This window comes from Phascolarctos cinereus, unplaced genomic scaffold, assembly GCF_003287225.1.
Source record: "Phascolarctos cinereus isolate Bilbo 61053 unplaced genomic scaffold, phaCin_HiC Scaffold_4;HRSCAF=312, whole genome shotgun sequence".
In the NCBI taxonomy this organism is placed as follows: domain Eukaryota; kingdom Metazoa; phylum Chordata; class Mammalia; order Diprotodontia; family Phascolarctidae; genus Phascolarctos; species Phascolarctos cinereus.
Genome location: NW_027555847.1, coordinates 520,566,062 through 520,579,817, shown reverse-complemented (window position 1 = coordinate 520,579,817; position 13,756 = coordinate 520,566,062). Strand labels below are relative to the sequence as shown.

Below are 13,756 nucleotides of genomic sequence, written 5' to 3'. Positions count from 1 at the left end.
AGATAAAACATAGAAGCAAAATACAGATTGAGCAGTTTTGCCTTCTCTCCCTTATCATTGCCACATTCACATTGCTATTACTTCTTTCATCTTCCTTTTTCTCTAGATATCATTTTTAAAACACCCAATTTGTTGCTCTTAGCTTCCCTCACCAGCCTCAGCTCATCCTAAGCTTTAGCATTACAGACACTATTTTCATAAGACCGTGTCACATATATTCATCCACTATTACCTGGCCTTGTACGTTTCTTTTTAAAATCTAAGTTGGTTGGTGAGTACTTGGTGAATGTACATTGGTCTTTTCAGACAAATCTTGTTTTTGCATCTCATTGAAATTGTTTCCCTTTAGTTTGAGCTTGTGTGATATATAATATCACACAATAATGATCATGAAAGTGCTTCAATAATAGCATTCATCAGCACCATCTTCTTATTGGAAGCTCAGTGGTTGCTATCCTCACTCCTTTCTCCATCCCTGAACCACTGACACCTACAGCAGGGTATAAGTGAAATCCTGCCCTGGACCTAAGCCCCACCACCAATCAATGTGATATTTGAGAGACTATGCTGGTGACTAATCAGAGTTTGAAAGCAAGAAATGGAGGTACAACTTTAGCAGAGAAGTAAGAAGATGAAACATGGAAGCTGAAACAGTTATTTCTAAGACCCCTGGCTTGGTCTAGTTAGTTTCTTATTTTAATGAGGTCAATTTGACATTTTGAGAGCAGCTTCCCCATGATTTTAGCACTTTTATAACTGGTATTAGCAATCAAGTCAAACTGATCTTAGGAGTTCTTTAATCATATTAAGGAAAAGAGAAGGAGTTTTGATTTGTACTATTCCATCCATATAGCTACTTTAATTCAATGCAGTGGACAGGGGATCAGTTCTGCACTTAGCTTTGCCTATGTGGACATGGTCTTTGTGAGAAATTCTGAAAGGATTTTAATTTCCCTATTAAGCAAAACTGCCCATGTCACTCTTCCCAACCCCCAAACTCCTGTGGTTCTTCTCATCCCAAGAACCAAACAAACCCCTCTATTTGGCAAAAACAGAACTAGAATAGAATATGGAATAAAAGGAATGCCAGCAGGGAAAGAACTATGCTTGGAATGAATGCCATTATTATCCCTATTTTATAGTTGAGGAAACTGAGACAGATAAAGGTTAAGTGATTTGCTCAGGGTTACACAATAGTAAATGTCTGAGGCTGGATTTGAACTCAGGTCTTCCTACCTCCAGGCCTAGCATTTGATATATGGAGAAGATGCACCTTCCTACGTGGTGACAATCAAAGGTCCTGCTTACCCCATCTCCCCCCACCTCAGCTTGAGGTATAGTTCAGCAAAGGCTGGTAGTAGCTGTGTTTCTGTGAGGAGCAAGAAACTGTTTGAAATCAGAAAGGGAGAGGAAATCTGGAAGAGAATCACCTAAATGCAGCTGTATGCCAGTTTGTCAGGGAGGGGAAAGTATGAGCTCCACTGGCACTCTGCTTATCCTGAAGTTTCATTCACTGTGGAGACTTCAATCAATTTCACAGCATCTTGATCTGTACAGGGGACCACCTTCTTTGAGAATAAGACATTTATTTCAAAAGACAGCACTGATTACTTCGTGAATATGGCAGTCATCTAAAGGCAGCTTGGTGGCACAGAGGTTAAAGCACTGGACCTGGAATCTTAGAAGACCTGAACTAAAATCTGACCTCAGACATTTACTAGTTGCATAATCCTGGGCAAGTTACTTAACCTCTGCCTCAATTTCTTCATCTGTAAAGTGTGAATAATAATAGCACCTACCTCCCTGACTGTTGTAAGAATAACATAATACACGTAAAGCTTTTTGCAAACTCAAAGTACTATATAAATGCTAGTTATTATTATTGTTTAGCTATCTTATTGATGGAAACAGTTGGCACTTTAATCATTACCTGGAAATTTGATGTCTGGGCTATTTATATCTCCACATTTTCCATGACGACATCAAACACCAGGCTAGGCTTCTTATAGTTTTCTAACATGATGGGGTTGGTTTTGCCCTTTATGTAGAACGTAATAGTCACACACTTTTATAAGTCAGTCACCTGCTTCAGCTCTGTGTCATCTCTCACTGGGATAGAAATATTTTGTTGCTTTTTCTCTTTTTGCCTTTCAGGTCTAGCTCTGGTGTTTTCTTCTTTACGACTGGTTTGGAATGCTGTAAAAAAAAAACCTATGTACAAAGGTACTCTGGTTCTTTAAGACTGACTCATAAATATTCATAGTATCTAATACATATTTCAGGGACTGTGTGTGAGAGATGCCTTTTCCCCCCATTAGTCTAGACAAACAGTATCAGCAAGAAAGACAGATCCTTCTGAGCCACAGCCAGTGGCTACTGATGGGAGTAAAAGAGACAGATCCAAATGAGGAACCCAAAAAAAAAGCCTCATTCAATGCTTTTTTTCCCTTTGGGCTGTATTTTGCTAGAGGCCATCCCAGTGGTGTATTATTCTTTTAAATATTCCTGCAACTCAGCTCAGATAATCAAATAAGCTCTTATCCAATTCACATGTTTCTCATCTACATTTAAAAAAAAAAGGCTCCTTGAGTATACTATTTGTAAAAAACATTGTCACCCTCATTCATTTTCCTAAAGTAAGGCCCAGGCTTTGGAGTCATGATCACCTGACCACAGCCTGGGATACTCTTATTGATGGCTAATTAAACAATTTGGTGCCTCAGTTTTTCCGAAAGTTCAAAACATCTTGGATATGTCCAAAGACAAGAACCAAAGAAGATGGGGGCTTATTCTTAACTAGCTGCTGGCAATTAAAAAGTTGTCACTAAAAAGAGATCCTTATGGCAGGGGAAATAAGCATTTTATAGCACCTACTAGCATATATGATTACTTGTGTTTTATGAAATCCCTCTGGCTAAGATTATTCATTCTATTCATCCCCTTCAACCCCCTACTCCATTCCTATATTCTCAAGCAAGAAACTTCTAACAAATATTTAACTATGAAATCTACTTATTGCAGGTAGGCAATGAACAGAGAGGGAACTCAGACTCGATTTAGTGAGCAGTGGAATAGTACTAGTTACTTTCTTCTGTCCCAATACTGATAAGGAAGTTTGGATAGAGTGAGCAGTCATGTGAGAAAATGTGGGAACTTCAGTAAAAGGAATGTCCATGTTTAGCCTCATGGTCTGTTTCTCTCACCTGTATTGTCTCTTTTACTTGCTCAATTGTCTATGGGTTCGAATTGGACCTACATTAACTTTTTATAGGACTACTAGGTGACACAGTAGAGTATTGGCCTGGAGTCAGGAAGATCTGAATTTAAATCTGGCCTCAGACACTTACTAGCTGCCATGATCCTGGACAAGTCACTCAACACTGTTTGCCTCCGTTCTTCAGTAAAATGAGCTGGAGAAGGAAGGGGCAAACCATTCCAGTATCTTGACCAAGAAAACCCCACATGGGGTCACAAAGAGTCAAACACAACTGAACAACTGCATGGCCAGGTTGCTGTTACCAATTCAGATTCTTTTTGCTGTTTAGCTGATACCATGTTCACTTCCTGTAGTCAGATCTGCATTTTTAATCAACAGCTAGACTTCAGGAACTCTCTCCTATTTTTCCATTTGATTTTCCTTTTTCCAAGCAATTCCTATTCCTTGAAATCCTCATATTATAGCAAAGGGGTGTTAGGGGTCCGTAAGGATGTAGAGGGCCACAGACAGTTCACTAAGCTTCACTGATGAGCTGTGAGCTCCTCTCGGGTGTTGGCTTGTGGGCTCCATTGTCTGGTTTGGCTGTCCAACCTGAAAGTCCCTAACTCCGTTAGTAACAGTGTACTCAGACACTTGTGCTTTGTTGATTGTCCTCAGTTAAACAATGTTGCTAGCTCAAGCACAGCTGGCTCTAGCACAAACATGTATCAAGTATTGGGACATTCCGGGAACAAGAAGTACAGCCCGGGAGAAGGACACAGCCAGGATAATGTTGCAAAGAGATGTGCTTGTGGATACTTTGATTGGTATTTGCATGAGAAAAGTTCTCAGTGTTGCATATTGGTAAAGATATGTAAACTTTGTTGCTTTGTCCGCTGTTACATGGGGTATGTTCCCATGAGTCAAAGGCATAAAAACGCTGTGCTGTGCCTTGAATAAACGGAGTTGCTTCCATCTTGCCTCCCGCCTCATCACTTTGCGTTCCAGATAGAAGATCAAGCTGGACTTGAGTCTTCAGGGAGAGAGAAGAGAGAACTAGTCGCGCGACAAAGGGGGTCTTTTCTTATCAATGCCCTGGGGCCATTATATTAGAGGAAAATCTGTCTTTTTCCATGAGATGGTGCCAGCAGCAATTTCAATCCATCAATCTTAAACAATATCTTTTAAAAACTCTTATTTTTAACCCTTGCTTTTAAATGATATTCACTTAAAATTTTTTAAACTTAAAAAAACTTCATTTTTTACACTTTTCTAAAAAAAAATTGAATTCCAAATCTTCTCTCTGCCTCCAGTTACCCCCCCCATTTAGAAGGCAAGCAAAATGATATCAATTATACCTGTGAAATCATGCAAAACATATTAGCCATGCAGCAAAAAAGAAAAAAAGCAAGAAAAATAAAGAAAGTAACAACTATATATACTTCAGTTTGCACTTAGAGTTCATCAGTTCTTTTTCTGGAGGCAGATAGCACTTTTCCTCATGAGTCCTTCTGAATTGTCTCTGATTTCTTTGTGGTATAGGCCTCTGAAGTAGTGAAACAGATATAACACTATATTTGCAGTCTGAAGGCTTGAGTTTGAATCTCAGCTCTGCTATTTACTACCCATATGGCCATGGATGGCACTTTACTTCTTTTAATCTCCATTTCTTCATCTGTAAGATAGGGGTACTACCTACGCCCTAGGGTGGCTGTGGGAAAAAAAATGCTTTGTAATTCTTAAACCTATAGAAATGGGAGAAATTGTCTCACCCTCCTCAGAATACCATAAAACTTACAATCCTGATCAATCTAAGACTGCCTTGTGGCATCTGTGGGTTCTTCCTCCTTTAAACTAAGGTAGGTAAGTATAACTGTCTCTATCTTACTTAACACTTTCATAGACTACTCTACCTTATAGTACTTTGTGTGAATGTGCTATCCCTATACTAGACTGTATGTTGCATGAGGGCAAGGACCAATTCTTATTCCGCTTTGAAGCTCCCATATAGTATCTTTCACAGTGCCTTAAACATAGTAGATGTAAAATAAATACTTGTTGAATTGAATTGAAATCTAGTATTATTTCATCTGTAACACTAAAATGTATTTATGCATCTCCTCAATTTGGTATGGAAATGGCCAGAAGGAACATTTTATGCCTTCTCCCACCTCATTTTTACAGAAAAGCACTTAGTAAATATTACCAAGCACTACTAAATATTACAATCTTTCTCTTAGTTTTATGCATCATTTTTGCAATATTTGGAGTAAATTTTTTTACCACTTCCATTTTCTGCATTCACATACACATATATATGTATATTATACACATTATATGTACATACATAAATGTATATTGTGTGTATACATGTATGTGTATGCAAATGACTGGTCTTGTTTTTAGACAGCCTAAACTTGTCTTGATTTCCTTCCTAAAAAAATTTACCCAATATTTTCTTTTTATTAACACCAGAAAAATGATATCCTCATATGCCTTGGTGTCAGATTCTGTTGTTGATGTAACTTTCTTCTCATAATGTTATTTATATTCTTCCAAACTTTCAAAACCTGAAGGATCTACTCAGAGCAAAGGTAAGAATGGATGAAAGTGAAAGTCGGTGACAGAGAAGGAATAAGGTGAGAAATAGCATGGACTTGGACTGTATGCACACTAACACTTCTTTACCCTTGCCTTACACAGTCACAGTTGGGACTAGCTCCTCAGACATGCTTTTGCCCAAAGCACTGTGCACTATGATGTAGGTGTGGGAATGATTAACAGGGATCATCCTCACTGAAGGATATAGATGATTACAAGAAGCCAATTGATAGTACAAAATGGGTTTCACAATTCTTACTCAATGTCTGTACAAAGTGCTCTGGCAGAGTTCCTATAGGCAAGAAAGTATTCTTGAAGAATAGCCCAGATACTGGCTCTGGGATGAAGAAAACCCCTTCTTCAGTTCCTTTGCCAAGTTAAATTGCCCATGAAATACTACAGAGAGTGTGCACAGGGAGATGGAGACTGATAATTGTTGTTGTTGTTGCTGCTGTTCTTGTTGTTTTTAAAGTTACTAGAGTTAGCTTAAGGAACCAAACAGTGATGCATTGATATTTCAAGACTGAAAGATTTTCATGATTGAAAGTAGGAGTCAGAAGGAAAAGTCAGAAGTAATTAGCAAATGTGAGAACAAATAGCACAGGCTTGGGAATTTCCCATTGGCCCTGGTGATGGGAACTCTTTCCCAAGGTCCTAAAGAAAATACACCACGGGTGATGGAAACTATTTGAGCCTTTACAAGTAACAATAACCGTTAACAACAATAATAATAACTTCCTATTCTATTAGTATTCTAAAGGAGGGTTTATTCCAGTACTGGGGAGTACATACCTCATATATAACCTATATGTCTACAGAAGTCACCATAATGGTCCATATATACTATGAACCTCAAAAATAAGATTCTTCTGAAAGGAAAAAATGTATAAAGGCATGCACTAGAAAAAAATCAGTTAACGGATTATTTAAAACAGTCAGGTTTTAAGAGGTAGAGAAACATACTCGATAGTATTGGACTTACATTCAGGAAAAAAATTCAAATCTTTCCTCTGACACTTACTAGTTCTTTGATCACAGGTAAGTCAGTCTGTCTGGGCCTCAGTTTCCTCATCTGTAAACATAAAGATAATAATAATAATTTTAGTTCCTACCTCACAGTTTCTTGTAAGGCTCAACTCGGATGATGTAAATAGAGTGCTTCAACAATCCAAAGGTGCTTTATAATATTAGTCATTGTTATTTGAATAAAAGAGATACTGGTAGTAGAGCCTAAGGACCTGGGTTTAAGTCTGACACTTCTTAGCTACAACTATGGGCAAATCACTTAACCTTTTCTTGTCCTGAGTTTCTCATCTATAAAGGAGGGAGTAAAACACTTATATTACTTGTCAGACAGTGTTATTTTGAGGAAAGGGCATTGTAAACCTTAACATTATACAGATGAAGAGGAATCCAGTCCCACAAGCCTGAACAAGGTACAGCAGGTGATGAAACTATCTTAATGTGGGCTGGTTGTTTGGGAGTATTTGCCATATTCCTAGTGAGAGGGTAGTGATGGTCTACTAAGAGGGAAGGCAGTAAGGAAGAAGAGAGAGAAGTTGGCACTGCAGGGGAGAAAATAGATGTCAAGAGCCAGAGCCTGACCAAGGTTACATCATCCTCATGCTTTCTCTGTTCCCTCTGGTGTTAGACTTCAGTAGCATAGCTTCTGCCTTAGCTATCAAGAGTTTTCCTTCAATCATTCCAGGGCTAGGTTTCAACATTCTCTGGTTTCTGCTACTAATAATTTGCACTCTCTGTTTGTACTATACTCCTAGACGTTGATGTGGCAGCATTCTGTAGATATTGGGTCCTCTTCCATTAAGAACTCTGAAATTCAGTCTGTTCATGGTCAAAAGGCAACACTGTCCCTGGTTGGCAGAGAGCTGACTTCATCCCCTGGGTACGTCATCATACCTTATTCCTTTATTTGCGCCCCTAAGAAAAGAAGGGGGAACTTATACTGTCTTGGGACTGAAGGGAGGGATGATATAATTTCAGAATAATGGCAATGTAAGTGTTCACTCTTTCATTTTGATACCTTATTATTTATCTTGCATTGTCTTTTAAGGAAAAAATTTTGCATTATTATGATTTTGTTCAGTTGTTTCAGTCCTGTCCAACTCTTTGTGATCCCATTTGGGCTTTTCTTTTGCAAAGGTACTGGAGTGGTGTGCCATTTCCTTCTCTAGCTCATTTTATAGATGAGAAACTGAGGCATACAGGGTTAAGTGAGTTGCCCAGGGTCCCAGCTAGTAAGTATGTGAGGCTAGATTTGACCTCAGGAAGATGAGACTTCCTGACTTCAGCCTCAGAGCTCTAGCCACTGCAGCTGCTTTAGATAAGATTTAAACCTCAGTCCCCTAACCCTGAGTCTAGCATGTTTTTCTCTACACTGTTGTTATTCTGTCATTTCAATTGTGTCCAACTCTTCACGACCCCATTTGGGGTTTTCTTGGCAGATATTAGAGTGGTTTGCCATTTCCTGTTCATTTTACAAATGAGGAACTGAGGCAAAGAGGGCTAAGTGACTTGCAGAGTCAACTAGTAAGTGTCTAAGGCCAGATTTGAATTTAAGATTATCTTCCTGACTTCAGGCCCGGCACTCAATCCACTGCACCACCTAGCTGCCCTTCATTATGTATGATGCCTCTTGATTAATCTTCTCAGTCTGGGTAAGAAGGATGCAGACAGGAAAAAAGAGAGTTTTCAAGTAGTGGTTGAATAAGATGATGAAACCAAACAAGTTTTAAAAGATGGAAGGTAATGTTGCAATATCAGGTAAATGTGAAATGTTATTGGTATCATCATCATCATTTTTATACAAGTGAGACATTCATCTTTACTCTAATAACTTGGGGGTTTGACTGTACAGATATAGGAATAAATCCCAAAGCAGTAATGAGTCACTTCCTGTATGTTAAAATAAATCTATTTCATTTTGAGGTGATATTATACAGAATTTTCCATACCCAGCACTTTTCAATCCTTTTCTTCAACAAAGTATACATAATATATAAGCCTGAGGCATCTGTGTAGTCTGCAAGACTTTGGCATCTCATTCCTTATTCTTCATGCATGTTTTCCAAAATGTTCTTTGACATTCTCCCATTCTCAATTTTTCATTGAATTCATTGAGCATCAGGTTGTATATTGATTTCATTTTGAAGGTCTTTTTTGAGTTTGTCATGGGATTTCCTTGACTCTTCATCCTTCTCGACTATTCTTGGTACATAAGTTGCATTAATTTTCATAGTGGTTATTTTGTGAACACTTATGAGTACTGCAACTGAATTCAGTCAAATGTTCTATGAAATGATGCTTCATGTGGCCTTTGGGTACATAATAAAGCCAATTTCTTTGTTTACCTCTCCAAGGAAAATCTGGGAGCTGTCCTTCCAGTTCGCTACAACTTCCTTCAGTCTTCTAGTTTCATCTATCTTGAGAGTGACAATGTCCATATGATTCAGTTACCCCAGCTTTTTTAAAAGCAAAATGGCAAATTACCATAGTCATAGATTTGATCGTATTTTTTGAGCCTGTGATCTTACTACTTAAGATTGTCTTAAAAATATAACCTTTTGCCTTGAAAAAGGCAAAAAGGTGTATTCGTCTAAAAATATTGCAAAAACTAAGAAAAATCAATAATTGGAGAATGTTCGAATAAATCATGGTATGTGAAAATAATGGAATGATAGGATATAATAAGAATTGACAAATATGAAGATACAAAGAACATGGCAATATAAATGCTACATAATGCAGAAAATACTATGAAAATAAGAATATTTAAGCTGATACCTGTATAACAATGACAGAAACACAAATTGCAAAAAAAAATGCATAGAAGAAAAAAAGGAGACAAACATTTAAAAAAACAGCATTTTTACTGTGAGTATATGTTAAAATGTGTGTGCATATTTATATGTATACGTGTGTTTTCACAAATGTATATGTATGTGTGCATATATTCACACATGTGTATATGCATATATTTGGTCAGCCCTATGATTTCATTGTTCTGGAGAACTCCAATTGCAGAAATTCTATTAATGCAGGCCATCATCATTTCTGCAATTTACAATCTGAAAGAGCTGCCTGGAGCATCGAGAAGTAAGTAACTTACCCAGAGTCACACAGCCTGTACATGCTCAAGATAGAACTTGAATCCAGGCTTTCCTGACTTGGAGAACACATCTCTATCCACTTTTCCATGCTATTTAAAATTAATATGAATTTTATAACTAAATAAAATTAGAATTTACTGTTTTGTGTGTAATCAATTTAAATTTAGTTTATTTTTGTTTAATTTAGACTTTTAAAAAGGGTGAACTGCCTTGAGACCAGTATGGATGCATAAGCTAATCAATGATGAATTTAGATATTTTATATATATGTGTGCATGTGTGTGTGTGTTTGTGTATACATATATACATATATAAATGAAACGAAGACAGATAACTGAGGATACATACAAAAGAGCAGCGCAGTTCTATAATATTGTCAGGAGCACTAATCCTTAGAATGAGCTGAAGTTGATGCTATTTGCCAAGAATAGTAATAATAACTGATATTTACATAATTCTTTAATATTCATAAAGTGTTTTACATATATTACCTTGTCTTATTTAATCCTTATGACAACCCTGTGAGGAAGGTTCTATTATCATGTTCATTTTCTAGATGAGGAAGTTGAGGATCAGAGAGGATAAGTGATTTGCCCAGAGGTATAGTCAGTATCTGAGGCAGAATTCAAATCCAGGTCTTCCTGAGTCCAAGTTGAACTTTTTTACCCTTTATGCTATGCCACTTCTCTTTCCTGTATTGAAGGCAAGAAGAAAATCAAAGCTCAAGGTAGACAAGGTGATGGATATTAAAGCAGAGAAGAAGAAAAAAAAATAGCTTACATTTATACCAATAATGCTTTAGGGTTTGCAAATCACCTTACAGATATCTCATTTTACCTTCACAACAACCTTGGGAGATAGATGTTACTATTATCCTCATTTTTAGATGAGAAAACTGAGACAGGCAGAGGTTAAGTAACTTACCCAGGATCACACAGCTAGTAAGTGACTGAGACTGGATTTGACCTCAGATCTTCTGGACTCTAGGCTCAGTGCTATCTATCTTTTTCATGACTTAGCTGCCTCATATAATACTTCTTATTTTTGTCTCTATTTTTCCATCAAGCGCAAGAATCTTTGGTATGAACAGTATAGAGAAAATAAGCATACTACATTTGATTGGAGTTGAATGCAAGATGTTAAGAAAAATCCTAGTGTAATGAGTTCAAGTCCCCTAGTACAGGGAAACTGTGGAATTTTTTTAGTCAGAAGACCTGTTTGAATACTATTTTTGTCACTTCTTACCTGTGTGACCGCAAACAACTGACTTAATCTTCCAGAGTCTCATGCTTCTGATCTGAAAACTGAAGGGATTAGACTAGATGGCCTTTCCATACAGATCTAAATATTTATTCCTATGCACTCTTTGTGTTTCAGCATCCTCATTTGTAAAATGAGAAACTTAGGCTATTAGGGGCAGCTAGGTGGCACAGTGGATAGAGCACTGGCCCTGGAGTCAGGAGGACCTGAGTTCAAATCTGGCCTCAGACATATATCACTTACTAGCTGTGTGACCCTGGGCAAGTCACTTAACCCCATTGCCTAACCAAAAAAAAAAGAAAGAAAGGAAGAAAGTTAGGCTATTAGATACTCTGTAAAGTAACTTCCAGCTATTAATTTATAATCCTATTGTTATTGTCTTAAAGGACAAGAAATGATCAGTTACTGATGGGTTAGAATTTCCAAATTGTATATGTAGCCAGACTAGTTAAAGAAAACTAGAATAGAATGAAAAATGATGATGAGAGGAACATTCTGAGTATAATTATCATAGTTCCAACCTTATTTATTTAAACAAATTGTTGACTGAAAAAATTGGTAGAAGCTCCTTTCTGACATTAAAGGCCAGAGTCAAATTAGGGACTTCACTTCTCTCTGGATAATTTGCTTAGTATTTGACTCATTTGCCTCCACAGAGCTGATACTTGAGAATCTCATCATATGGCACTGTAACAGTTCCAAGAGCAAGTTTTATCTGCACAGAAAAGAAAGCAGAAAAGACTTCCATTGCTATTAATAAGAGTGTTAAGTAACTCTCTTTTTTTTAATTCTTTCCCAGCAGGTTCTCCAGGCTCTACTCTACCCTCATCCCAAAATGTTTATAGTCACCATGACTCAAATTATTGCCCTCCAATGGGATTATATTTATAGTGCTTTGCAAACTTTAAAAAGTTACATACATATGAGTTATCATTATCATCATCATTATTATTATTATTATAGTTATTATTAATTACCCCTCCTCTTCTTCTTCCTCCTCCTCCTCTTCCTTCCACCACCACTACTCACCACTACCCTGGGTGGGATTTCAGTGAGGGGAAAGGTCAGTGTTGATTCCATTCTATCATTCACTCCTATCATGCTGCCTCTTGGTCAGTGACCATTGCTTGGCTCTTCTGCAGAAATTCTCCAGGATGTGCACATTTTTCCTGTCATTTCTTTACAAGCAGAATAATAGGAGGGTTATAGTGGAACCTCAACAGAACGTATTACAAGTTTTCTAAGACTCTAAGGCCATAACTTCATTGGTCCTTATTACTTCCACAGACCTACCCTATAGACAAACAGCTTCTTCAAGTGATAAAGGAAATGCCTTTCTTTTAGCCCTAATTGATCAAGTTTCCTTTTTCCATTACTATCTGAGTTAAAGTCAATTAGTCATGTGTGATTCCTTTTTCCTTTGCTTATGAGTAGGGTGTCTTTTTCTCTTCAGCATATTTTACTAAGCCTTCCTCTGCTCTCTCTCTCTCTCTCTCTCTCTCTCTCCTCTCTCTCTCTCTCTCTCTCTCTCTCTCTCTCTCTCTCCTTCCACCCCTGCAGGAAGAAATTGCTTATCATTCCAGCATTCCAATAATGTTATAATAAAACCACAAAAACTTATCAAGTGAGAGATTCTCTATGAAAAGCAGAGAAAAAGAGAGGAGTAGTAGTAAAAGATTGTTCTCTGCTAAAGGGTATTGAGACAGCTAATTCATGACCTAATAACAATAATGGAGAGGTCTGTGGTCTTCTTGTGGTATATATCTAAGACATAAAAAAGAACTTTCTACGATTTATAAAAAGTATGATGAGTGCCTACTTTTTGTGAATTATGTGGGCACAAATTACATTATTATAAAGAAACTAAAAGTTATCGCTAATGATTGTGAAGTCTTAAACAAGAAACTGAAGCCTATAGGGGCACATGCTCTGTTTTCCTTGTTGATGCCCATCGAAGGCAAGGGATACAGAAGAGAAAAATTAATTTAGGAAGTAAACAGCTGGCTGAGGAAGTAGTGTCTGAGAAGAATATTGGAATTTCTGGATCACTGCTTACAATATAGAATTTATAGATTCCTGGTTGGAGATGGAATAGACCCAACAAAGTTTAATAACATTGTATTTACCAGGCATCTTGCAAGTATAATTAAAAGTGATTTAAACTAAAAAAGGCTGAAGGCGAGAAAAGACTACTTGCCTCTATCCCCAAAGTTAGATACCATATACAGTAGCCTCTAAGATGAATAACAGAGGAAATAAGCCAAAATTTAAAGAACACAAAACCCCAGACAATACTCAGTATTAAACTCAGAGCCTCAAGTGTATATACATACATATCCGGAGTTTAAGCAACAAATAAAAGGTATTGGAGGCCCTAGTGAGATAAAACCCAGGAATGGATGATGGCTCTTCATGGGTATACCTATTTCAAAATAAACAAAATAAGTAAAAGGGAGCTTGGGATAGCATTGTCTATTAAGACACACTTACTTAGGTGAGGGAATCCAGAAACCTGCTGGGGGAGAATACATGATGGAAAATATTTGAGTTAAAGTTGAAGGAGAGAGAAATA

General features: G+C 37.3%; 1 long non-coding RNA gene across 2 annotated transcripts in view; it reads right to left on the bottom strand.

Annotated features, from left to right (window-relative positions):
- Positions 1–13,756, bottom strand: part of LOC110207813 (uncharacterized) — a 127,768-nt gene that overhangs the window by 47,860 nt on the left and 66,152 nt on the right. For both annotated transcript variants that reach the window (XR_013485724.1, XR_013485725.1), the window contains exons 2-3: positions 10,416–10,616; positions 6,819–6,869 (exon numbers count right to left, since the gene is read on the bottom strand). This is a non-coding gene — a long non-coding RNA (uncharacterized LOC110207813). The remainder of the gene's footprint in view (positions 1–6,818; positions 6,870–10,415; positions 10,617–13,756) is intronic.